Genomic DNA, 21969 nt, shown 5'->3' with positions numbered 1-21969 from the left:
GTACTGTGCTGTGCCACTGCTGGGGGCCTCGTTTAAGGCAAACAGAGCCATCTTGAGCCCTGGCACCATCCTGGAAGCCATACGCAGAGTGCTGGGGCTCCTTCCCAGTGCTGTCCTCTTAGAGATTTTAAGAAAGGGCTCCATCTCTTTTAAAGGGCCCTCCCAGAAGTTCAACTGTTATGGCACATAGACTCTGAATGTTATGGCTAATAGCAACTGGCTACTTGGCAACCTTACTCGTCAGAAGGGGAGGGCAGACACAGAAGTGGTTTTGATGGTGTTGTATTAGCACTAGGGCCACTAGGTGGCAGTATGCAAAGAGTCCAGAGGCGAGAGGGGAAAATAAATGTTAAGTTTCAGTTTTACTTCAACATGTTGATTCTCTGTTAACTCGACATTGTCCACCCTGGGATCAGTTCTATGCAGGAGTGCAGACAGAGGGAAAGCTTGAGAATCAATTCCTCACTTAAACTTTTTTGGGGAGAAGAAAGACACTTTGAAGGGAGGGGATATATTTGGGGACCAGAAAAGCACTTTTTTAATGTGTGGGAGAGAAAAACTGTTTAACAGCTGGAGAAACATAAAACACTATGAGCGGGGAAAAGAAAAATACAGTGCAGGTTGATGAAGAGGTAACACTTTGGGAAGGATGTCAGTAAAATGAAGAGGGAACTTCTCAAATGCTTGTGGCAGGTATCTGCACCCCTGCTTCTGTGCTCTATTAAGTAGTTAGCACTCATAGATCCTGACAGCAACAGCGTACCAGGAAAAACAGTTATCTGTATGAAAATGCTCTGGTGCTCTCCCAGGGAAAGACAATGGCTCCATTCGCACGTAACGTGAAACCGGAGTTTGCCGAACATGCAATTAATTTTTGTAACCTCATAGATGTTCGTCCAGCTGCAGCTTGGCAACCTCCCGTTTCAGGGTAGGGGAGTTACTCCCTCTTCCCTGCTCACCGAGGCCACATCCCAGCAAGCTCCGTAGTGCTACCACCGCCAGATGGTGGGCAAGGCGTCAGAATGCAAGCAGCACGGCAGCCATTAACCACGATCTTCAAGGGCATGTGCCGAGCTCGATCGTGCCTTTTCGGCATGGACAGCCCGCCCATGGCAGGGAAAGGGCATTTAAATCCCTTTAAATGGCATGCAAGCCATTTTTCTGACCGCAACTGCACCACTGCTCTCCTAAGAGCCCCACACCAAAAGAGTCTCACACAAGCACAATGGTTGGCAGGAAGGGATCATGAGGACTTCCTAGGAGGGAATATGTATACTGGGGGGGGGGATGTTTCCTGGGGTCTGGTCCACTGTGACCAAGGATGCTCTTGCAATGGCAGCCCCCAGCAAAGCATCCAGGGATACCAAACCACACTCCTTCCCCCTGTGTTGGCTTGCCAACAGGGGATTTGCCCTCTCATGAGAGAACCAGTCCACTGGGGAGGTCCAGAGGCTCAGTAAGCTTTGGTCTTCCATCAGACTGTGCTCTCACAAGGTAGGCCAGCCAAATAAACAGTGGGGCTCCTGTTTTCTCTGATTAATAATAGAATTTTTACACAGTGACCCCCTTTCATGCACCCAAAGGGGAATTTGCCACTCCATGTTTCTGGGCGGTCCTGGGTGGGTAGACTTGGGAAACACTGGGACAGGGAATAGATCCTCACTCTCTTTCAAATTTCCCAAGTTTGGCCCCGCTTTGCATAGTATGCAGATCAGCTGCCGTGGGGAATCACAGGAAAAGGAAGTCCTGATTATCAGTGACCCCAGAAGTATGGGGTGGCTGTCCCGGGCAAAAACAAAGATGGATACTGCTTGGACTGCTTCTTCACAGCAGTTGCCAAGACAGAGAGAGGTGTTGCTGGGGTACCTCTCCCCGTGACATGCTGGTGTGGAGCAACCAGGCTGGGCGGCATCTGTCATCTGGCCCGTAGACATGTCTCCATGGCCTAACCTGGAGGGTGGCTAGTGGTAGAAGGGTATCATCATCACACATTATTAGTGATTCTGCCCAATCCCCCTATCCCCTGGATGGTTCTTCGCTTGAGTTGTGAATGGGAATCTCCAAGGCCTTCCGCTCTCATGAGACAGCAGTCCGCTCTGGAGCAGCATTCACCATCTTAAGAACATAAGAACAGCCCTGCTGGATCAGGCCCAAGGCCCATCTAGTCCAGCATCCTGTTTCACACAGTGGCCCACCAGATGCTGCTGGAAGCCACAGGCAGGAGTTGAGGGCATGCCCTCCCTCCTGCTGTTACTCCCCTGCAACTGGTACTCAGAGGCATCCTGCCTTTGAGGCCGGAGGTGGCCCACAGCCCTCCAACTAGTTGCTGTTGATAGACCTCTCCTCCATGAAGTTATCCAACCCCCTCTTCAAGCCATCCAGGTTGTTGGCTGACCACCTCTTGTGGCAGAGAATTCCATAAGTTGATTATGCGTTGTGTGAAAAAGTACTTCCATTTGCTGGTCCTAGATTTCCTGGCAATCAATTTCATGGGATGACCCCTGGTTCTAGTGTTATGTGAGAGGGAGAAGAATTTCTCTCTATCCACTTTCTCCACACCATGTCTCTATCATGACCTCTATCATGTCTCCCCGCAGTCGTCTTCACAGAGGAAGAATCTCTTCTGTTACTCGAGGCAGTGCTGCTTCTGCTGGACAGTTCTTTTAACCCAAGGGGAAGGGCTGGGTCCCCCTTCCCCAACTTTATTGTACAAATAATAGAGTGGAGCCTTTCAAGACCCCCTGGGTGGGGCTGCCTTTTAAAGCTGACCCAGGGTATCGCTGCCCTGCCATATGTTATCTTCCCAGCAATGTACTTGGGTTGCCTGGTTTATGACGACGACACTGCGATTGCATATGCTTGTTAACATTCTTCTTTATCAATTCATTTTTGGAGAGCAAACGCAGTATTGCCCATTTTGCCATCCCGTCCTCTTTCTCTCCTGATTGCCAGGAAGGGGGAACAAGGGACACAGTGGGAAGAGGGCATTCCCCCTATGTGGCTTTTCCGATTGACAGACTTAGAAGCTTGGGATGGGACATGGTGGTGTCCCTGTTACCGGGCAAAGGTATGAGTAGCTTGGAGACAGGGGTGCAGGGCAAGTGCTCAGAGAAGCAGCAATCAAGAAGCATGGCAGGCATGGAGCGGGCACATTCCTGTGCGGGTCTGGGCCACCCTCTCTATGATTTCGGTTCCAGAAATAGCACTAAACCATGGTTATGGCGGGCTCTTTATTTGGATGTGATTCTGCCACCGCAATACCTCAGGTTGGGGCGGTGAAAATCACTACAAACCCAAGGTTTAAACTGGAGTTTGGTGAGGAAAAATGCAGGTTGTTTTTGCCACGAAACCGCGGTTTCATGCATTCAGACATACAGGATTTCCATCCTCTGCCCTATTTAACTGCGGTTTTGTGTTATGTGCGAATAAGGCCACGGAATGCTGGATGAGTTGTGCAGCCCAATCCTATGTATGTTTGTTCAGGAATATGTCTCATGAGATTTGCTCCCAAATTAAGTGTGGATAAGATTGCAGTCTAGGTGCGCAGTGTACTGGGGAATCGGCATGCAAGGAAGGACAATGACAAGAGGCATTTTAACTCCAAGACATTTTAACTCCAAGACATTATTAGATGGTTTGCTTCTCTGTCTGAGAAAAGACCAGCCTCTTCATCTAATTCAGAGGTGGCCAACCTGAATCGCATCAGCTGTTGTAGGACTACTACTCCCATCACCCCCAGATGCAGTTTATTGTGGCTGAGGGTGATGGGAGTTGTAGTCCAACAACAGCTGGAGATCCTCAGCCTGCCCACCCTTGAGCTAATTGCTGATTTCAGGATGCCCAGAGGCATCCTCTGGTTTGCAAGCAGCTGTGATGAGAGTCCAGATTTCTTGTGCAGGAGTGAACTGGCAATAACTCCTGATACCGATCAAATAACAGGGTTTTAAATTGGAGAAGATTTTATTGGCAGGAAGAGTTGACTATGGAAAGTTCCATTAAAGTCAAAGATAAAGGCAGGAAACTTTTTCATTAAGCATCACAGAGATGGTGCAAGATTTAAGATTTACAGATTACAAGTTAGAATGTGGGTTCCAATTATTTGTTCTATGAACAGTGGGATCTGGAAATTATGCCTTGAATAGAAGGACGTATGGCATGTAACTAGAATCCTGGGAAGATCATTTTCTTAGCCTTAAAAAACCCCCAATATCCTCATGTGTGGAGAGAAAGAGCCCCCTGAAAATCTTTTGCCAGTTTCTCCTATAACTTTAGCCAAAATGAAGTATGAGAACAAGCTGCAAGATATTCCCCAGTCCATGTATGTCTGCTATTTATTCTTATTAGTTATTCATTTGCTTTTAATTGCTTCTCTGCTCTTCAATTTGAAGCATACACAGTGACTTGCAAGAAGCATAAAATCTAGCAAAAGGCAATAATGAAAGCAGATTGAAAACATATCATTAAAGAAATGTAAAGGCGCTGAAATGATCACAAATGGAATAAAAAAAAAAAAAAGGCAACTGCAACTTACAGAGCTGATTCTCCCTTTCCAGTGAGTACCCTTTTTCCTAGTCCTTGTTTCAAGAACTTAGAACAATACAATTCTGTAACACTTTTCAGATAAATGGAATGGCTGTGTAAAGATTGCTTCGCACAATCAGGGTTTCCAGTTCCATGGAAAAGCAATTAGATCATAATGTACCATTCCCTTCTAGATATTGGAGGTATTTTAACTCTCAGGCCCTTTTGCTCTTGTGGGGATTAATCCAGAGGTCAGTATGGCTTGATGCCATGTTAGTACAAATCACAGATGGGACAAGTGGTAGGTTCAGAAGGGGCTGAGTTCCAAGGACAAGGAGAAGTTCTGAAGGCAAGGATTTGGGGGCTTAAATTAGGAATCTTATGGCCTGAGGCTAGGACTGGGATTTAACCTGGTGAACTATCTTGACCTGTGTGTGCTCAGACCTCAGAAGGGTCATGTGGTGTGCAAGTTTTATGATTACTGGGCAGTATCAAGTCTCTAGATTGTCCAAGATGTTGCCTAGCATAATTATGGGCTGGGGCCATAGCTCAGTGTTGAAAAATCTGCTTTGCATGCAGGAAGATCCAGGTTCAATCCTTGACAGCCTCTCCAGGTAGGACTGAGATCAGGGGAGAATTTACAATTGAGCAAAGATGTGCAATGAACTCCAGCCACCAGCAGGGGGAGCCACACCTGAATTTCTGATGTAAATTGTAATTTCCCCATAGGGATCAATGGAATCTCAAAAATATTAATAACTCGCAAATGGCAGGGCACAAAGCTTGGAAACTCCACATGGTCTTCTTACATGATTATAACATCAAATGTGTGGATGTTCAAGGAGATCAGTCTGCCCATTGATTTTTTTTAATGAATTTTCAAATTTTAAAAACTCAGAACATTAAAAATCAGTGGGTGAGCTGATGTTCTTCCACTCATTTAATGCTACCATCATGTGCTACTCCCATATGAATGTTGAGGACTTTCTACTCAGCCATTCTGGAGTCTTAAAATGGGGTGCAAAAATTGGGGTACTACTCCTTTTATATCAAGGCAAAGAGCAGTTTCTTTCCCAATGAAGTTTCTTCCCAATGAAGTTTCTTCCCAATGGAGATGGAAAGAGTGGGGGATTACTTTTTTGTATGTTTTGTAACATTCTGCCATGAAACAAAACAGTTACAACACTTTTAAACAGTTTTAGAAAAGCAAAAAAAAAAAAAAAATCATTAAAACTCAGCAAGTGAACCAATAACCAAAAAAAATGTGTATCATCAGACTTTTTGTTATGAGGTTGTTGCTTTCTTAAACTGATTGAAAACCATACATTTCAAGCTTAATAAAGGCTTGAAATAACTATGCATTTCCTCCTAAGAAAGCATATTGTGAAGGTGTTGCCTCTCATTCTCTAAGAAAGAAACCAAATGGCTTTTTTGCTGGTGAAACTTTTTGACTCGAAATGGGCAATTTTGAGTGTTTTGAGCTCGAAACAGAACACCCTTTAAATAAAGGCCTTGTTTTGAGCTTGGTGCAAAACAATTTTGATCAAAACTTTTCAATTTTTTCAAATTTCAAATGCACACATTTCTTGGTGATTGCTGTGATGAGCTCCATATCTTGAAACACAGATGCTATGAGGGGTTGGGGCAGGCATCCCCAAACTGCGGCCCTCCAGATGTTGCTGAACTACAACTTCCAGCATACCCAGCCACAAAAAATTGTGTCTAGGGATGCTGGGAGTTGTAGTTCAGCAACATCTGGAGGGCCGCAGTTTGGGGATGCCTGGGTTGGGGGAAAGGTTAAAAAGTTGTTTAAAATCACCTGCTTGCCCTTGTCTTTTGTGGTTTGGGTGGTAGATAGCATCCATCATGCCCTACCACCCAACCCACTTTGGTGTCCCTAGGAGCTATTAATGGGGAACAATGGGGTGTTTTGAGTTCCCCCATTGTTTCCTATGGTTGAAACACTCGAAACATTTTGTGTTGTTCCATCAAAACAGCTGGCTCGACTGCTGTTTTGATGGAACATTTTGGCCATTTTGCATTTTGTTTCAAGCTTGAAACAGAACACAAAATCCGCTTCGTATAGATCCCTAACATTTACCTCAGTATTGGTGATGTTAATATCTGATGTTTTTCAGTCCTCTTTTTCTGAAACAGTGCAACAAGTTATGTTCCTTACCTTGCATCATTCCTTACCTTGTCTCACAATTCTTTAAACTTGGTGGAATCTGCTAGTTTTTTTTAGCTTTTCCAAATGATTCAAAAAATGGTTTGTCTTATTACTGTCCATTTGTCTGTAGTTTCCTATTCAAGTTGCTCTGTTTCCAGGATGAAGATACTTCTCCGGGCAATGTGATATATTTCCCCCCACTGTCTCTAGAATTAAGACTTGACAAAGGTTATTTACAGAGCCAAAGAAAGGAAGTGAAAGAATTGGGCATTTAGAGATGCTGAAATACATGTCTCATTTGCTGGGTTCCTTGGTTTCAAACTGCCTACAGCTGTTAGAAATTCCTGTTCTAGACGAGAAAGATACTTCTTACCTGGCAGTCTTACCACTCATTTGTATATTTAAAAGAAGCACAACTGCTTTGTCATGATTATCCCGTCTATTCTTGGGAAAGGAGGAGGAGAACCAAGCTGCCATTGTGAAATGCTTCTCCTCCTCCTGCATACTCCACACCACTGAGCTTTAGCCATCGCCAAGGAGACAATGAGCGCATCATAACAGAGAAATCACCGGTGATGTCACAACTGTCACCTGCATAACTGTCACCTGTGGGGGCAAAGTGTCATCCTCCAGTACTGGGAGGAGCTGGTCGGCACCTATCTACATGACAAACATATACATTTTATGTATGTATGTATCTATATCTATATCATATATGCAAACCACTTTGGGAATTTTTTTGGTTGAAAAACAGTTCCTCAATATTTGTCATATTTGTATCTGCATTTTACTCCAGTCCTGTCCTGGGAGTTCTAGCTTTCTGTCTGAATTTAATAATTCAGGCTTTATTCGCTTTTTTGTTTCCCATTGATCCCTATGGGGGAATTATCTAATGGAGCCCATGTTCAATTCTTGCACACAGGCCCCTTCAGCTCTTGTTACACCACTGGCTGGGAAAGACGCCTGCCTGAAACTCTGGAGAGCTGCTGCCAGTCTGTGTAGACAATACTGAGCTCGATGGAACAATGGTCTGACTCGGTTTATAGGGCAGATTCCTGTGTTCCTGTGAGGAGCTGGGTTTTCTGCCCTTGCTGGGTCAAAAGGCAATGGCTTCTGTCTGTTGCACTTCAGGCTCAAGCCCCTGAGGTATCCTTCCTGCAACTTTGTCTGTGTGTCATGCTCCCCAGCTGTAGCAATTGACCTCATGGGCCCTGGGCTGGAAAATGCACATCCCATATCTGGATTCATAGAGAGATAGGAATACAGGGAGCTGCCTCAGACCCTTGGTCCATCTAGCTCAGTATTGTCTACCCAGACTGACAGCCAGCAGCTTCTCCAAGGTTACAAGCAGGAGTCTCTCTCAGCCCTGTCTGGAGATGCCAGGGACTAACACAAGACTAACTCTCCTCCGGCATGGCTGAGGCATGGGTGAGTCGGACCTGGCTACCTGACCACCCATAAGAACACGAGAAGGGCCTTCCTGGATGAGTCCCAGAGCCTATCTAGTCCAGCCTCCTGTTCCTCAGTGGACAGCCAGATGCTTCTGGGAAGTCCACAAGCAGTGCTAGCAGCCACCCTGCTTCCTTCTACTCCCTTTAGTTGCTCACTACAGGAACCAAAGGGTTGCCATTGGAGCAGCACCAGCAGTGGAAAGTTGGCCGTTTCATGCCTGGGGAACCTGGTCTCTCATAGAGAGCATTGCCAGATGGAAGGAGGGGGGAACCCACTTAGGAAAGGGAGGCTCCCTTAAAGCTAAGGAAGCTGCACTCTGAAGGAAGCATGAGTTGTACTGAACCACAGAAAATGCCATGTCTCGAGTGTCTTCCAGGCCATGAGAGCCGCCCTCTCTTCAGAGGACTTCAAGGCAGAATCAACTGTTGAACTCCCTTTGACAGCCACTGTGGTGTTGTGGTTGGAGTGTTGGACTAGGAGCAGGGAGACCTGAGTTCAAATCCCCATTCAGCCATGAAGCTTACTGGGTGACTCTGGGCCAGTCACTTATCTCTCAGCCTAACCTACTTCACAGGGTTGTTGTGAGGATAAACATAACCCTGTACATGTTCTGGGCTCCTTGGAGGAGGAGCAGAATATTTAATGATGATGATGATGATGATGATAAATATAAGACTATGCCTATTGAGACTATAGCAGACATCAACTGAATGGGCACCAAGGTCCCCACCTCTTCCAGCCCTTGTCGCTTGATCATGGGAGTCAATTGCCAGGTTTTTCCCACCACCTGACTTACTTCAAGCCCAAAACTTTTAAAAATACTTATCCGCCTTTTGCCAGTGCTGAAGTTTTGGTTGACCTTGAAGCTTTGATCTGTTCTTGGAAATCTGGTCAGGGGAGTCGTCCTTGTATCAGCAGGGCTGCAGATTAATTTGAGGTGGCGCACACTAGGTGGAGTATTCTCAGAGGCCGAACTGGGTAGTATTACCTAGTGGTTGGAGGGCATTTATTCTCTGTGGGCTTTCCCAGATGTGAGTTTATTGCGGGCTTTTAAAAGCTACTAGAAGTTACTTATGGCTCTTATGCACAGTTCAGATGCTTATGTGATCTTCTGTAGATTCTGGTGCTCCCTAGTTTCCACGTTCTGGCCACACACTGAGTATGGCCTTTGTTCTATTTTCACAGTTCTCCCTGCCAGTCAGCGCTTGCAGATCCATCCCTTTTCATTATTACTTGAAAGTGGTAATGAGAAGGGACGGATTCACAAGCACTGAGCTGCAGGTGGCACTGTAAAAATCACGTGGCCAGAGTGCTGAAACACCCTCGGAGGGAGGATGGGAATCTATAGAAGACCATGGAAGGGTCTGGACTGAGCACAAGCCGGTCCTATTACTACTCCGGAAGCTTTAAAAAGTCCACAGTAAACTCGCTTCTGGAAAAGCCCTGCGATGGCCGTTCTGGTTTTATGGAGAAGGGCAGGATAGACATGCTTAAATAAATGCTTTGCCTCCTAATTTGTTTCCCAGGTGATGCCTCTCTCTCCCTCTCTCTCTTTTTTTCTTTGCAAAGACCTTATTGGCTGCTGTACTTGCAGCCATCTTATGTGCTGCAGAAGGCTCGGATGTGTCTCTGGGAAGGATTAGGAGGACTTAACAAATAATTGCGATGACATGCTGTTGCCTTGGAATCTTAAGGAGAAATGTCAAAAGTCTCCAAATGATTGGGCATTCTGTTCCTTTAAAAACTTTTAGATTTGCTTGATTAGATTAAATTAAATTAAAACTGTGTGCACATATGGTCTTCTGCGGGCTCTTTTGTCATAAGCCATGGCCGAGAGTATTCACAAGAGATATACATAATGAATCCATTCCACATCTTCTCTTTTCCAAGCCTCAACCAGCAGGGAACATCAATGGCGCTTTGTAGAGCTGAGCAAGGCATTTGAGAACAGAAGGACCACCCAAGTATCATGGCTCAGTCTGCAACCACAGGGTTCTCATGGACTTGGTTAGAACTTGTAGATCAACCTAGACATACATCTTAGATTCTGCCTCCTTCTCTGTGTCCTCTTGGGAACCCCTCAGGTTGTCAAAGCCTGAAGTTGGGCCTACATTGAGTGGGCTACCATGGTCTGCATGTGCTCAAGCCTCAAAGCCCTCCTCAGATGCCAAAGAAAACAGGGCTGTGCAAATTCAGCTTTTCCTATTGGCAGGCAGAATGAAGCCTCTGGATTGGCCAGGCCCAGTGTATAAATACTATGGACCACTGTGTGAAACAGGATGCTGGACTGGATGGGCCTTGGGCCTGACCCAGCAGGGCTGTTCTTACGGGACACAAGAGTGTTTTTTTCCAGTGGACATGATGTCTGAACCCACCCAACTCTGGTTCTCACATTGCGTTAACTATGTTTTATCTACTCCAAGCTGACCTCTGCTACCAGGAATTGACCAAGTCAATAAAATGTCAGTAACACTGTGCGGGAACTGGACTTGGACAGGTCCAGATGTCACACCCACTGGGAGTGCACACTCTCATGTACTGACATTTTAACGAGAAGTTACCAGGTTACTGCCATGCCAGCGGTCACGTGAAACTGTGACTTTTGTCCTTTCCTGGTTTCCAGTGTCGTACCTTCTGCCCTCTAGATTTCAGGCTCCAAGCCACCACCCTCAGGGACTCTGGGTATGTCCTCTAACTTAGAGACACTTTAGGTTTCCACTTGGATGCCCCAGCCTGACCCTGGTCCAGATAGTCATGTCTCTCGCAGTCCTTTCCATACATCAGAGATGTACAGAGGCACTGCAGATACGTTTGTGGCTGCTCTCAGCTCTTGAAGGCCTTTTCTTCAGGGATCCCATACTTATCACAATTGCTTAATGCTTATTGCATGCTAATGGCATGCTGGTGGACACTGTTCTCCAAAACCAATTAGATTTAGACGTTACTGCAAATGATGGGGAAGATGTCATTCATTGACAGTGAGGTGTGGGGAAGACCCAGTGGCAACGGGGGAGCAGGAAGGGGGGCTAAGGGAAGCTCAGAAAGACTTTGCTGAAAAAAAGCCTTGAAGGAGGCAGCCTGAGGAGGAGAGGAGTGGGGATGGAGAGCAGCAGCTCCCAGCAACGCATGCGATGTCATACTCCCTGCTTCCAAGATCACCTTTAAGGGTTTCCTTGTGAGCAGAGGGTCCTGCAGAGCTCTTGTGTAGTGATGATCTTGGTTTGTTTACAACTATACAAGCTGAGCAGGGGGAGAGCACACAGAAAACGGTAGTCTGAACAGAGCAGTATGAGTCTCCACAAAGTAGCAGCACGCCTTTGCCGCTCTCAAAGGCTGCTTCTTGTCAGCAAACTCGAGAAGCCCCAGTCTCTCTCACAGGAACACAGGAAGTGGATAGAGAGAAATTCTTCTCTCTCACACACAACACTAGAACCGGGGGACATCCCATGAAATTGATTGCCAGGAAATCTAGGACCAACAAATGGAAGTACTTTTTCACACAACGCATAATCCACTTGTGGAATTCTCTGCCACAAGATGAGGTGACAGCCAACATGGCTTTAAGAGGGGGTTGGATAACTTCATGGAGGAGAGGTCTATCATTGGCTACTAGTTGGAGGGCTAAAGGCCACCTCCAGCCTCAAAGGCAGGATGCCTCTGAGTACCAGTTGCAGGGGAGTAACAGCAGGAGGGAGGGCATGCCCTCAACTCCTGCCTGTGGCTTCCAGTGGCATCTGGTGGGCCATTGTGCGAAACAGGATGCTGGACTAGATGGGCCTTGGGCCTGATCCAGCAGGGCTGTTCTTATGTTCTTATGCCTTACAGTGAGTCAGGTCATTGGTTCTTCCAGCTGATTTTTGTCGACACTGACTGGCAGCAGCTCTCCAAGGTTACAGGCATAAGTCTCTCCTGCAGATGCTCTTCAACTGAGCTATGGATCCATCCTCTGGGGGGCGGGAATCTTACAGCACTCATATGTAGTCTCCCATCCAAATGCAAACCAAGGCAGACCCTGTTTAACAAAAGGGACAATTCATGCTTGATGTCGCAAGACCAGCTCTCATTGTTTCCATATTCAGAACTGCAAAACTATTTCTGTCAGCTCTTTCAGCCCACATGGCTGAAGCACGACCTGTAATCCAAGTTCTAAGAACACCAACTGCCCATTAGTACACTATTACTCAGGGAACCTTACAACATTAATAAAATAGATACAGTATAGGATAAACAATTAATACAATGTGAGATAAGAAATTAATAAGGTTTGTTCTGCTTTCATTGAATTTCATTGAAGGCCCCAAAGTGCCAATCGATGGTCAGGTTTCAAGTGAAGCAACTTAAGCTAATGGCCACATTCACATGTAACGCGGAACCGTGGATCCAATGGATCAGCAGTTCTGCTCTTCCCTCCCCCTGGTCTCCCATCTGAATTTGGATGTCATAGAGAACTCCCTTTCTTCAGTCATCGATACTGCAGAGAGGAGGGGGAACTGGCTGCCTGGAATTCCTTCTTGATAGAAGGACAGCTCAGGCAGCCAATAGTAGCCAGAGCGAGGGAGGAACTTCCTCCCTCAACTCCAGATGCCGGGCAGCAAGTCTGTGGTGCATGTTTGGATGTAACTTTGGCACCAGAGAACCAGAAGTCCAGGTGACAAAACTTACTACAAACTGCAGGAACAAATCGGAGTCCAGGGAGGAAAACCATGGGTCCATTTTGAAGTTAAACTGTGATTGCCCGCATTCAGATATCCATGAATGGAAACTGGAGTCCCCCCTTCACATCTGGTTTCGTGTTACGTGTGAAGGCTCCCATTGAGAAACAGTGGCTGATAGGGATGTGCAAACAGGTTTGACGTTGAACTTGTTTGACATCGAACCTATTTGGTTCAATGGTTCGGGGTTGAACTGAACTATCCCCTGTTCAGTCCAATGCTAGACCAAATACCCCCCGACTGTTTTGGGGATTAGCGGACTCTGTCTATCTATCTATCTATCTATCTATCTATCTATCTATCTATCTATCTATCTATCTATCTATCTATCTATCTATGTTTACTTACTCCCTTTGGGGGAGTTGTTGAAGGTAGCGGGGGGGGGGTCCACGCAGGTTCCACCTCCCCTCTCCGGCCTCCCTTGCAGCCCAAACCAGCCTGTTCGGCCGGCTCTTCGGCTTGTTTGGGCCTTTCCCCTCCAGGGCAGTGGCCATTTTGGAGGCTGCCGCACCTGCATAATTGGCTTCTGTGAGGCCTGGGTCATGCAGAGGCCAATTGCAGGTGCAGTGGCCTCCAAAATGGCTGCCGTGCTGGGGGGGGGAGGCCTGAATGAGCCAAAGAGCTGGCCAAACAGGCTGGTTTGGGCTGCAAGGAAGGCCAGTGGGGGGAGGGGGAACATCCGTGGACTCCCCCGCCACCTCCAACTCCCCTGAAGGGGGTAGTTAACAAAAAAAAAGTTTTGTTTTTTTTAAAAAAATTGTTCACGAACCCACCCAGACTGAACCAAACTGGAGGGGGTTTGAGGGGGTGCTGGACTGAATTGGCCCAGTCTGGTTTGAGTCTGGTCCAGACTCAGACCGAACTGGGCCAGCCGGTTCCATGTGTACCCCTAGTGGCTGATATTCCATGCAATGTTTTTTATATAGATATAGATACAGATACAGATGCAGATGCAGATGCAGATACAGATACAGATACAGATATAGATATATGTATATGAAATGTGCATGCTCTTTCAGAAGAGACGCTTGCACAAACACAAATATCACACAGTTACACAATGGATGGCCATTATTTCCAATGGTCATTCATCATGCAACTCATGCAATTTTATCTATCTATCTATCTATCTATCTATCTATCTATCTATCTGTCTGTCTGTCTGTCTGTCTGTCTGTCTAATTCATTTATATACCACTCATCCAAAAATAGCTCTTGGCAGTACACAATAAAAAATAAAATCATTTAAAATATTAACATAAAACTCATTTAAAAGCCCCATTAAAACCATGCAAATATTATTAAAAGCCAAAGTGAAAAAGTGGGTCTTTATGGCTTTCTTGAAAGCCTCCAGGGATCAGAACAGAGGAAGCTACCTTATACAGAGTCAGACCATTGGTCCATCTAGCTTAATATTTTCTATACAGACGGGCAGCTGCTTCTCTAAGGTTGCTGGCAGGAGTCTCTCTCAGTCCTATCTTGGAGCTGTCAGGGAGGGAACTTGAAATCTTCTGCATACAAGCATGGAGATGCTCTTCCCAAAGGCAGACCCTGCTTAGCAAACAGAAAAATTCACGCTTGCCACCACAAGACCAGTTCTCCTCCATGACCAGCCTCTTATCCCTACAGGAGTGTGTTCCACAACCCAGAGGTGGCTACTGAGAAGGCCCGATCCCAGGTGGCTGCCAGACAAACTAATGGCAGCTGGAGACGGACCCCTCCTGATGATCTTAATGAGTGGTCGGGATCTTGCAGACCAGTCTCAGATAACCCGGGACTAAGCTGTTCAGGGTTTTAAAGATAATAACCAAGACTTTATGTTTTGCCCAGAAACATAACTGGCAGCCCGAACGGGCATGATATGGTCTCTCCGGACTAGCCCAGAGACCAGTCTTGCAGCTGTAGATTCATGTATTCTGTGTGTTAGTTCAAGCATGCCCTTGTGCAACTGTGAACACATTCCACTGAAACACAAATGGAACATTGCACAGTCTGTCAGCTCGTTGCTCTTCCTGGCACGCCACAAGAAACCCAAGATTTCTTGCCAGCCCTGGTTGGTATTCTGCCATGATGGATCTCATACCCCTCGTATCTTGACACTACGCTCTCTCCAGTATTGAAATGGGTTATGGGCAACAAATAACATGCGAGACACAGATCGCCAGACAGTAAGTAAATCATCATTAAGATGAGCGAGTGGACATTGCCAGCCCTTTTCCTTATTGCCATTGTTATGATGTAAGACATTCCCTGTGCCCGATATTGTATCCAAATTTGGGCACAACAGACCTTTGCTCTGATCAGTTGGATAGAACCTCTTGGCCGTGAAATGCACATGTGTGTACACACACACCACACACACACACACACACACACACGACAATGGCCTAATGGGGGATTAGAAAGGTGTGTGGCAATTATATACAAACCATTCATCTTGTTCTTTTGGGCAAAGTCACAAAACGCTTGTAATCTCTTAAAGCCTATACTCAACGATTCATAAACATTTGGTGTCCATGAAAGCCTCTGGGGAGAATAATCTCATGGGGATCATTCTGTGAAAAAACCCCAAAGCAACCAAATATCCAGGACACAGGCTTTATCTTTGTTTATTCCATCCTTTAGTTCAAATGCTTATTACAAACTGTTATATTCCAAGAAGCCAACCATGGAAGACAGACAAGCTCTTTAGATAAAACCGAAAAGGCAAGTTTCCTAACCGAGGACCAGATGTATTTTTGGGTTTTGCCCTTGTACATATTTAGCCAGGCTCTTGAAGTGGCAAAGATTTGCATGTTCGTTTTGCAATACTAATGAATATGTTTTTGATTTACATTTTAGAAAATGGAAACTTTTATCTTCTTGGGGCTTTGTAACGATAATGATTTCCAGATGATTCCAGAGTGTCCTCTTTTAACCCTTCAGCATTGAAAACATATCACTTTCTTGAGGCCCAGAGATCTGTGGCAGAGGCATTTTCCAGCCAAACCCGGGAGATATATGCGACTCTGTTTATTGTTTATTGCTGGAATGACATGAAATGAAATGCAGGGACTTTAAAACGCTTCAATCAAGTGAAAACACATGTAAATGACAAATGATGTTGAAATGGGTTTTGAGGAGGTTTTAGGGGGACACATCACTACACAGAGAGATTCAGGACCCATTGCTAGAAAGATAGTAAGCAGGTAACAAAAGCCCTCTTCAGACTTCATGAGTGCCAGCCACGCTCACACTTACAACTGCAAACGCGGGAAGGAAGTCCCACCCTGTGCTGTCACTTACCCCCGCCTGGACCATCCAAGGTTGCAGCTCATGGAAGTTCCAGCCACCATACTTATGTCACCTCCCCCTTCAGACAAATGGGGCCATAAGCAGGAACGGGCAGGTTGGAGGGGGTGAGTGACAGACAGTACAGGCTGTGACTTCCTCCCTGCTTTTGGATTTGTAAGTGTGAGTGTGGCTGGTGCTCACAATGTCTGAGGAGGGCTATAACACTGATCAGGGAAATGTGAACTGTTGGAAAGGACAGACTAAGCATGTCCAGTGAGAAATCCCTAGCTGAGGTCTCATCTCACCCACTTGCTAGATGAAGCCCCTTTTCTCTTTCAGGCTTGATCTACATCCGTGGTAGAAAGGGATGGGAATGAGATGGGAGAATGGATTGTACCACTTCAGGTCACATGTATGTATGTATGTATGGGTATGTATGTATGTATGTATGTATGTATGTTTATTTATTTTTATATGTATATATCACACTTTTTCTTCTGAAGAGCCCAGAGCCGTGCTCATGGTTGTGTTTATCCTCACAACAACCCTGTGAGGTAGGTTCGGCTGAGAGATAAGCAACTAGCCCAGAGTCTCCCAGTGAGTTTCATGGCTGAATGGGGATTTGAACTCAGGTCTCCCAGGTCCTAGTCCAACCCTCTAAACACGACAATCACACTTTGGGATGTTCCCCCAGATCATAGGTGGATGAAGTGGAAAACTGTGTTTTGTTCCAACGGTGACTGGAGGTTCTAAACGTCCTCCTCTCTTATGAGCCCAAGCCTTGCCACAGCTAATTTGTTAGGGCAGTTCACTTGTTCAAGCACTGGGTAGAAGACAGTGTTCCCTCTGAGGTGCGTGCATGAGCATGCACACACAAGTTTCTTTAATGTCTGCTCAGTTAATTTTAGATCCCACTCAGGTTAATTCAGGCAGGTCCCGTTCTCAATTCACGTGCGCACAGACTGCCTTGGTACTGCCACCCAGAACAAAACACTTTCCGTGTGCAGATGAACAAAATTAAAGGGAACATGAGTAGAAGATGCCGCCTACTCCTTGTTCAGGAGCTGTGAGAGTGCCCAATATTTGAATTTCTGCTGGTTAGAAAAAGGTTGGAGGAACCCTCCATGATCACGTGCTAAGCAATAGAGGGGCCGGAGGGCTTTTCATAGGAGGGAGCCCAGTTGCTGCTGATCACATGATCAGCTCCCCCACCCCCCGACCTTGTTTTTAATGGCCAGACAATCAGGTATCTGGAGTGCTCCCAGCTCCCAGGCTAGGGCAGAAGGTGTCAGGAATTTAAACCTCGGGTCCCTGGATGCTGTTGGATGGGAACTCTTGATGGGAGAACTCCCATTATCCCCAGCCACAATGGCCAAAGGTTTAGAAGACTCCACTGGAACCATTGCACGTGTTCTGAAATGGAGAAGAGACTGCAAAGCTACATGTGAGCACTGTAAGATATTCCCCTTAGGGGGTGGGGCCGCTCTGGGAAGAGCACCTGCGTGTTTCCATGCAGAAGGTTCCAAGCACCCTCCCTGGCTTCTCCAAGATAGGACAAGATTATTATTTTTTAATAGGACAAGATTTTTTTATTGAACCAACAAACTACCAAAGCATACAGTACGTTGCCAAAGCACAATTATATACAAAGTGGTTGTTTGTACATGATATATCTACAAAGATTTACACACAAGGATTTGGAAACATACAAGTTATGAAGTATATGCAAGTAGTACTGTAACTCGGGGGGTGGGGGATTTCAAGGCACATCAGGTAAACGGGGGGGTTACATCCAACGTCTATTTCCATAATTTGTCCCATTACTGTTTAGAAGAGATACTCTTGTCTTTTTGCACATAACCATACAAACTTTTCCAGAAGAGATTTACTGTCTCATCTGTGTGAACCTCTTGGTTGCGTCTTCCCTCCCTATTCCTATGTACAAGCATTGCATAAATGACATACAGGTTTACTAATCTGATTACGAGAAGGGGAATGTTCCAGTTCCCTAGTATGAGGGCACCTGTTCCGTCCAAGATGGGGCTGGGAGAGATTCCTGCCTGCAACCTTGGAAAAGCCACTGCCAGTCTGGGTAGACAATACAGAACTAGATGGATCAATGGTCTGACTCAGTATATGGAAACTGCCTAGGTTCCTAAAGCTCCTCTGTGTTGTTATGTGTTGCTGCCATTAATTGGAGGGAGACACTCAGAGAGCTGGGTGAGGCATGACAATGTAGTATTTTAATCCCTTTCCTCCTAGATAAAATTGGTTTGTTGGGGCAAAGATAAAGCTTCTTTTTGTGAAACGAAGATGACAACAACAACCCTCTGAATGGGCTGCAGCCAAAGCCCCACTTTCCTCATAACATAGCAATTCTTCCCTTTGATTTGCTTTGGAAATGCTACTTTCGAAAAATAAGGAATGAATAAAACATATCATTTTTCAAAGGCTTCTCTTTGCAGGCAATTCCTGCTTGACAAGAATCCTATCAGGAGTGAAAAAATCATCCTAAGGGAACAGCAGAACATTTTTAATACAAGAGATAACGAAAGCTTTGAACTTGGGGTGGCTGAGAAATCAGACTGAAGCGGTTTCTCTTCCAAATTCTTCCCAACAGCTTATATAAAATGTGATGGGAGACTAAGTAAGCACGTAGAAGCATTTGCTTTCCTTTGTGAAATGTGAAAATCCTTTTAAATATCAGCCGAGTTATAAGAGCATATGGTTTAAGGCTGGGGTTGTATGTAAAGCTCTATATCTCTCCTGTCCTGCAAAACAACACCACCACTCAAACTTTCCCACTCAGGCAGTTCAAATTCTGCATCCAGAAAAGCAGAATTCTGCAGTCTGCATAAATTTGCACACTGGGCAAATTTCATGCTCTGTTTTGTTTTAATTATTTTGTATAATTTATTCTAGTTTTGCTAGTTATGGTGGGGGGGGGAGGTGCTACACAGAGCACTGAAGCTCCTCAACCCTGCCTCCCTGGAAATCTTTCTTGGCCATCTCCCAGCTGTTGAGATTTTAGCTTGCTTTGCCTATCCACTTCCAAGCCTATTTTTTCAGCCATGAGGACTAGCCACTTGCTTTAAACAACAACAAAAGAGAAAGCTAAATGCTCAGGAAGATGAATTTTGGGTCAGAGGCACTTCTACTGTGTTCCTGCAAAGCTGAGGCACACATAGCCTGTGCAACTAAGTCCACGTGGCTTCTCCAAAATCCCTCTCTTCCAGGCCCAGGAAGGGTGGAAAGAACCATAGGAGAGGCAGGATGTGGCCTACATGTCGTATTTGGTCTGTCTTGGCTGACATCAATGGCAGATATTTTGCAGAGTGTCGGGCAGAGATCTGTCCATACTTGGCTAACTGAGACCCATTAACTTGAGATGCACCTGATAGTATTTACCCCCTGCTAACTGACCACAGAGCCATTTGGTTTTCTTTGGTGGAATAGAGGAGGGGTTTACCATTGCCATCTCCCGCACAGTATGAGATGATGCCTTTCAGCACCTTTCTATATTGCTGCTGTCCGATGTAGAAGTTCCCCATATTCCGGGAAACACACCAGCGGGGATTCGAACCAAGAGCCGCCTGCTCTCTAGGCAGGTTACTTCCCCACTGTGCCATTAGGTGGTCTCCAGGAGTCAACACCAACGTGACGGCACAACCAACCAACCAACTGCTGAGCAAAGAGGTACCTTTTTAAAGTGGTGATTCTCTTTATTTAGCAGGGGGAGAGCAACTGGCCCTATCCATCCTTAGCACAGCATCCCTCCTTTGGCTGTTGTTGGTGTCTATCTTATGTTTCTTTTTTAAAATCGTGAGCCCTTTGGGGACAGGGAGACATTTTATCCATTTATTTATATTGATGAAAACCGCTTTGGCAACTTTTGTAGAAAAGCAGTATATTAATATCTGTCATATTCTTTGTATTTGAATCCTTTGTACAATATTTGTGAAATCTTGTCCCGTCTTAGGGAACTGTTCACATTTTAAGTGTCTACCATCATTTTTCCTCGCTGTGTCTGTTCTGCATATATTTTCTTTTGAGTCCCTTTCCCTCCCGTGCCCTGCCACAAAAGAACGACTGCTAGGATGCAAAATCTATTTTTATTTTTCCCAAGGCCTTGGATGCCCCGAGGAGGGTTTTTAACTGATTTCCCCTTTGAACAGTAGACTTCTGCCGTCCTATCCCAGATGGCTTTTGAAAATCTGCTCAGTTTCCCAGTTGCTTTGCCATGTGGTTTAAGGAGCTGCCATTTGAAGGAAGCACAAGCCCAGTACCTTCTCGGACATGCGGAGCTAATTGTATAGTTATTTATTTATTTATTTATTTATTTATTTATTTATTTATTTACACAGTCAGACAGGTGTTATTGACTGGTTTGTTTTATCCAGACATTGAGTCCTTCCCAAGGACCTGGGATGGCTGAATTTTATTGTCAATTTTGTTGCTGTTGTTATAGATATCATCACAGAATATAGGCGGTTCCCAGTAAAGTTGCTTTTTGTAATTGGCTGATGGTGATTTCTGTGGCCCCTATGGTGTTGAGGTGCTCTTCAAGGTCTTTTGGAACTGCACCCAGGGTGCCAATTATCACTGGGATTATTTTGGTCTTTTTCTGCCACAGCCTTTCAATTTCTATTTGTAGATCTTTGTATTTGGTGATTTTTTCTATTTCTTTTTCTTCTGTTCTGCTATCCCTTGGTATTGCTATGTCAATTATTTTAACTTGTTTTTCTTTCTTCTTGACTACAGTTATATCTGGTGTATTGTGTGGCAGATGTTTGTCTGTTTGTAGTTGGAAGTCCCATGATATTTTTGCATCTTTATTTTCTTCAACTTTTTCAATTGTATGGTCCCACCAATTTTTGGCTACAGGTGGCTTGTATTTTTTGCAGATGTTCCAGTGTATCATCCGTGCTCCCTTGTCATGCATTTGTTTGTAGTCAGTCTGTGTGATCTTTTTACAACAGCTGATTAGGTGGTCCACGGTTTCATCTGCTTCTTTACAAAGGCGGCACTTGCTGTTTGTTGTGGATTTTTCTACTTTTGCTCTGATTGCATTTGTTCTTAGTGCCTGTTCTTGTGCAGCCAGTATTAAACCCTCTGTTTCTTTCTTCAAATTGCCATTCTTAAGCCATTGCCAGGTCTTGGTGATGTCTGATTTCCCACTTATATTGTGCAAATATTGACCATGCAGTGGCTTATTTTTCTATTTTTCTGCTCTGTTCTTGACTTGTTCTTTCTTGTAGGCCTGCTTTGTTTTATTGGTGTTGAATAGTTTCTCGTTATTGACCATTTTAAGTGCATCTTCTTCACTGTGCTTTCTATATTCTTCAAGGCTTCTTTTATCCTCCTCTACTGTTTGATGGACTTGCAGCATTCCTCTTCCACCTGAGCTGCAAGGGAGGTGTAGCCTATCTACATCACTGCGGGGGTGCAGAGCATGATTGATGGTCATTATTTTCCTGGTCTTATGATCTAGCGTTGTTGTTGTTGTTATTATTATTATTATTATTATTATTATTATTATTATTATTATTTCGATTCTATACCACCCTTCCAAAAATAGCTCAGGGCAGTTTACACAGAGAAATAATAAATAAAGAAGATGGCTCCCTGTCCCCAAAGGGCTCACATTCTAAAACAAAACATAAGATAGACACCAGCAACAGTCACTGGAAGTACTGTGCTGTGGGTAGATAGGGCCAGTTGCTCTCCCCCTGCTAAATAAAGAGAATCACCAGGGAAAAAGGTGCCTCTTTGCCCAGTTAGCAGGGGTTAGTTCTTTTGACATTTCTTTATTTTAAAGATCCATATCTCACATTTTGATAA

General features: G+C 45.1%; 1 long non-coding RNA gene across 6 annotated transcripts in view; it reads left to right on the top strand.

Annotated features, from left to right (window-relative positions):
* Positions 1 to 21969, top strand: part of LOC128325282 (uncharacterized) — a 138675-nt gene that overhangs the window by 10572 nt on the left and 106134 nt on the right. The window contains exon 1 of one of the 6 annotated variants that reach the window (XR_008307344.1): positions 7179 to 7377. The exons of the other annotated variants lie outside the window; for them this stretch is intronic. This is a non-coding gene — a long non-coding RNA (uncharacterized LOC128325282). Of the gene's footprint in view, positions 1 to 7178; positions 7378 to 21969 lie in introns of those variants that run through there. 6 annotated transcript variants of the gene reach the window in all.

Source organism: Hemicordylus capensis, chromosome 4 (genome assembly GCF_027244095.1).
Source record: "Hemicordylus capensis ecotype Gifberg chromosome 4, rHemCap1.1.pri, whole genome shotgun sequence".
Lineage (NCBI taxonomy): Eukaryota > Metazoa > Chordata > Lepidosauria > Squamata > Cordylidae > Hemicordylus > Hemicordylus capensis.
The sequence above is the reverse complement of the archived record's forward strand: the minus strand, read 5'-3'. Positions and strand labels throughout refer to the sequence as shown.